Here is a 5763-nt window from a genome sequence, read left to right as displayed (position 1 = left end):
TCTGTGAGTCACAGGAACTCTCATTCATTGCTGGTAGGAAAGAAAAATGGTACAGCCACTTTGAAAGACAGTTTGTCAGTTTTTTAATAAGCTAAACATATTCTTACCATGTGATCCAGCAACTTTGGTCCTTGGTATTTACCCAAAGGGGATGAAACCTCATGTCCACATAAAAACTTGTACATAGATGTTTAGAGCAGCTTTATTCATAATTGCCAAATCTTGGAAGCAACCAAGATATCCTTCTGTAGGTGAATAGATAAATAAACTCTGGTACATCAGGAATATGGACAATGAAACATTATTCAGCAACAAAAAGAAATGAACTATGAAGTCATGAAAAAGAAACATGAAAAAAAAACCTTAAAAGCATATTAATAAGTAAAAGAAGCTAATCTGAAAAGGGTACCTATGGTATGATTTCAACTATATGACATTTTGGGTAAGATAAAACTATTATAGTAAAAAAAAAAAAATCAGTGGTTGCCACTGTGTATGATACTACTATGGTAGATTCATGTCATTACTCATTTGTATAAACACATAGAATGTACAATATCAAGAATGAACCTAATGTAAACTCTGGATGTTGGGTGATTATGATACATCAATGTAAGCATATCCATTATAACAAATATGATATTCCACTAGAAGATTTTGATAACTAGGGAAGCAATGCATATGTAGGGGAAGAGAGTATATGGGAAATCTCTGTAACTTACCCTCAATTTTGCTGTGATCCTAAATATGCTCTAAGGAAATAAAGTGTGTGTGTGCATGTGCGTGTGTTTGTGTGTGTGTTGCCATGAATTAATGCTTAAACTGAGAAATCAAATAGTAGATGAGCATGTAAATAAAAAAAAACAGGATTCCTGTTTTCCCTGTTCCCAAGTATCTTTCAAGAGTTTGTGTATTATTTGTGTCACTTCAGATTTTTCCATGTATTTTCAAGCATATTTATTTCTATATAAAAAGATGAGATTGTAGAATGCATATTCTTCTATAATGTGCTTTTTATTTAATTAAACATATTTTGAGAACATCTTTATAAAGACATAAAAATCATCTTTCTTTTTAAATGCTGGATAATATTAGACTGACCCACAGAAAATTGCCAATATTCAATTGCTTTTCACCTACAAAATGGCTGTTTCAAATGGTCCAATGTTATATTTTATTGTGTGACCACACTGTGATTGGCTTGGACAATCCTATATTAATGGATATTTTGGTTGATTTCCATATTTTATGTGTAACATCTTTACAAACTTTGAATTAATATCACTTCTGTCACATTCCTGGGCATGATAAATAGAACAGTTTTTTTTTCTAAATGTTTACATTTTTATCACAAACTAGAAGCACAAATAGAATGGATTTAAATATGTATATTTAAATCCATTCTAATATGGCTGTACCATTTTTCTTTCCTACCAGCAATGAATGAGAGTTCCTGTGACTCACAGATTTGTTGTTGAGAGTGTTTTGTGTTTTGGCCATTCTAATAGGTGTACAATGGTATTTTATTGTTTAACCTATAGTTTTAAAAAATGAAAAGAAATATGCTTAGGTTGATCATTAGCCTTGAGGAGCCTGGATCTTATCACTATTGAAAGAACAGTATTAATATTATGCAGTTCTAAAGCACATTGTAGTCACAAACTATTAGTTTCACTTGTATAAATGCAAATTACTTCAAGTATCAGAGGAAGTAGTCATAAAGTTCATCAGCAGCAGCTCATATAGAAGAAAGACTAAAAATATCTCTATGCGGTCAGCAAAAGCTGGTAAATAACTAGCAATAAAGAGTATTTGTAATATAAGCTTTATTTGTTTGCTGCCAATGAAATGGTCCAAAATAAATATCTGAAAAAATGGCAAAACATGATATTTCCTATTTAAAAACAGCAGCTAGAAGAATGTGTTTATTACATGAGCAAAATCGAACTGAAGGAATTTATAAAGTTCATATCTTTCAAACTACAAGACCTAGATCTCAAGGCACTTGAGAAACACATGTCTAATCAGAACTTGGTTTTTGTTATCCCAACTTTATTTTTCTCTCCACTTCATGGTGACATAGCTAACGCTTGCTTTTTATTCTCTGTGCAACAAGACAAAAATTAACGTTTTAGTAAAAGGGCTGGAAGCTAACCAGCTTTCCAATTTTTTGAGGTTGCTTTTATTTTTTTTTTGAAATCAAGTAAGTACTGGAAAAAATCGTCTTTTCTGTTATGTGATTGTCTTAAGAAGAAAGTATCATTGAATCCATTTGGCACCTGATAGACCTTCTGTTGTAGGTAGATTTTAAGTAAAAATGAAAGACATTTGCAGACCCCAAAGTTCAGTATTTTCCATTTCCCGTCGTTAAAAATGAAAAAAAAAAATCTATTTTGAAATTGTTAAAACACGTGTTGATCGTCTTGTGTTACAAATGTTTACACTCTTAACCCAGCAGCTGCTAACTCAAGACTTTGTTGACGCTATTTGCAATGTTTGCATTCAAACTATTCAGGACATTTTGAAGCTATATTGTGAAAATATTGTCACTGTGATGTTTAGTCATGATTCTAATGATCAAAAGACATTGAATTTTTGAATAATAGCTTGTTAAATAAAGAAAATTGAAAATTACATTGTTATCCAGAGTTACCAAAATTATTTTAAGATTCACAGGAAATGCAGTTGGCTCTGGTAGATGAAGCTTTTTTTGCCTTTTTATTTTTATTTTATTTTGTTTTTACAGATTTAGGAGTTACAAGTGCAGTTTTGTCATAGGGATATATTGTGTAGTAGTGAAGTCTGGGCTTTTAGTGTATGCATGACCCAATAGTGAACATTGTCCCAATAGGTAATTTTCCAACCTTCACCCCCTCCTTACCCTCCCAGCTTTGGAGTCTCCCATGTTGATTATACCACTCCATATGTCCACATGTACCCATTGTTTAGCTCCCACTGATAGGTGAGAACATACACTTCTGGTTTATTTCACTGAAGATAATGGCTTCCAGTTCCATCCATGTTGCTGCAAAGAATATGGTTTCATTCTTTTTTTCTGGCTATGTAACATTTCAGGGTGTGGGTGTGGGTGTGTGTATATATATATATATAGCAATATACATAATGCGATATATAGATGCAATGCTATATATATCTCTATATCTATCTATGTATGTATCTATCTATCTATCTATATATGCAGTCATCCATTAATGGACACTTAGATTGATTTCATGACTTTGCTATTGTGAATAGTGCTGCAAGGACATGAGTATAGGTGTGATTTTAAATATAATGATTTCTTTTCCTTTGGCTAGATACCCAGTAGTAAGATTGCTGGATTGAATGGCAGTTATATTTTTAGTTCTTTGACAAATCTCCATGCTGTTTTCTACAGAGACTGGACTAATTTACATACCCACCAACAGGGTATCAGTTTCCTTTTTCTCCACATCTTTCCAATATGCGTTGGTTGTTTTTTTTTTTTTTTTTTTTTTTTTTTTTTTTTTTTTTTTTGACATTTTAATGATAGCCATTCTGACTGCCGTAAAGCAGCTTTGAAATTGCTGTACATCTAGGACATTACTGGTGAAGTTTAGAACTTGTGGGTACTGAGAGTCATGGTCTGAGTGGTTCTTTCTCCTCCTTCCTAGATCAGAGTGCAGATACAGCAGCAGACACACTTTCTTTCACCCTTGTCTGTCAGGAAGAAAGCTTCCATGTTGTTAGAACGTCTATGGAGAGGGGGCCATGAGGCAAGGAACCACTGTGTCCTCTGGAGGATGCAGGTGGCCTCTAGGAAGTGAGAGCAATATTTCGTCACCATTCAAAAAACAAGCCAGGGCTCTTAGTTTAACAGTCAAAAGTAAATAATTTCTGCTTACAACCTGAATAAGTTTAGAAGTATTTCATTGTCAGATGAGTCTACATGTTAGAACCAAGTTCTAGACAGCACCTGAATTACAGCTTTGCAAAGGACTCAATTAAGTATCAGGCAGAAACTGTGAGATAATAAATGTGTATATATATATGTATATGTATGTGTATATATATATATATATATATATATATATATATATATATATATATTTGAGACGGAATCTCCCTCTTGTTGCCCAGGCTGGAGTGCAATGGTGCAATCTTGGCTCGCTGCAAGCTCCGCCTCCCGGGTTCAAGCAATTCTCTTGCCTCAGCCTCCTGTGTAGCTGAGATTAAATTCATGCACCACCACGCCCGGCTAATTTTTTTTTTTTTTAGTAAAGACAGGGTTTCTCCATTTTGGTCAGGCTGGTCTCAAACTCCTGACCTCAAGTGATCCGCCCGCCTCGGCCTCCCAGAGTGCTGGGATTACAAGCGTGAGCCACCATGCCCGGCCGTATATGATTTTTAAGCTATAAGTTTGTACTAGCTTATTCATGGCAGTAGAAAGTTTTGATTTCCTTAAAGATAAATATTACAAGGAAATAATGTAGGGCATGCAATTATGGAAAAATATAAGAAAAAGAGGCACTAAAGATTGGGAAATGCTGATTCAATGCAACTCCAACTTTATTTATTTATAAGATATCTGAGGCCTATAAAAGTTACTTGTCATAATATATAACTAGATAGCAACAAAATTAGCAAAAGAACAAGATCTGTGGCATCTGTCTTTGATTGTAAGCTTTATGTGGTCATGGTTGTTAACTATCTTTTGCAGGATCCAAAAGCACTACATTCATGATTATCATTTACTGGTTTTATTTTCAGTCAATCACTGCACTTTCCATATTTAAAGTTCAGAATATTCAAGGACTCCATGATGCAAAGCTTTATCTTTTAATTTTCTACATGTTTCAGATCATAGAGGAGAAGGCTGAAGGTAGCTAAGAGCAATGTTAATTGGTCCCTTTATTTCAGTTAGAGGCAGAAAGGAAAATCAGTCCTAGACAGGCTATAACAGGAGCATTGCGTGGCATATAATTCTATGTATATTTTTCCCAGAGCTGGGATAATGCAAAGAAGATGAGAGGAAAAGAAGGTGGTATAGCTGCAATAAAACACAAAGGAATAAAAGTCAATGTATTTCACTTTTAATACTGGCTCTAACGAGCTGGACAAATGTTCTCTAGGTCTCCATTTTATTTTCTTTTAAATATAAAAAAAAATGGGAAAGAGAAATGTAAGGTTCCATCATTTCTTTCAATCTTAGAAAGTTTTGTCTATCATAAAAAAAATGAGAATTTTACTTATTTTTTTTCTTATTTGTGGATCCTAGAGTATTGAAACAACATTAGATATATAAACTAGTATTCTCAAAGGATTGTGAAATTGAAGAGAGGGCAATAAAATTAGCAGATCAATAAAGAGAAGATTTTAAATATTAAATAGAACCTCAGTAAGACAATATCAAAAGATGTAACGTATTTATAAATGATGTTCCAGAGGGAGAGAGGAAAAATAATTGGGTTGAATATTTTTTAAAACATATGGCTAGATTTACCAAATGGGTAAAAAATATCTAATTACAAATCCAAGAACATCAACAAATCATAGCAGAAAAATATTTTTCAGAATAACTTCATGTAAGTACATTATAATCAAAACTCAAAATATCAAAATTTTTAAAAATCCTAAAGAGATTCAGAGAAAAAAGACATATCACATGCCGGAGAATAATAAAACAATTGTTACTATCTTCTTATCACAAACAGATCCAGTTAGAAAAACATGAAACACCATCTTTAATGTGTTGTGGGAAAGAAATATGCAAACCCAGAATAC

Source organism: Macaca mulatta, chromosome 14, assembly GCF_049350105.2.
Source record: "Macaca mulatta isolate MMU2019108-1 chromosome 14, T2T-MMU8v2.0, whole genome shotgun sequence".
Lineage (NCBI taxonomy): Eukaryota > Metazoa > Chordata > Mammalia > Primates > Cercopithecidae > Macaca > Macaca mulatta.
The sequence above is the reverse complement of the archived record's forward strand: the minus strand, read 5'-3'. Positions refer to the sequence as shown.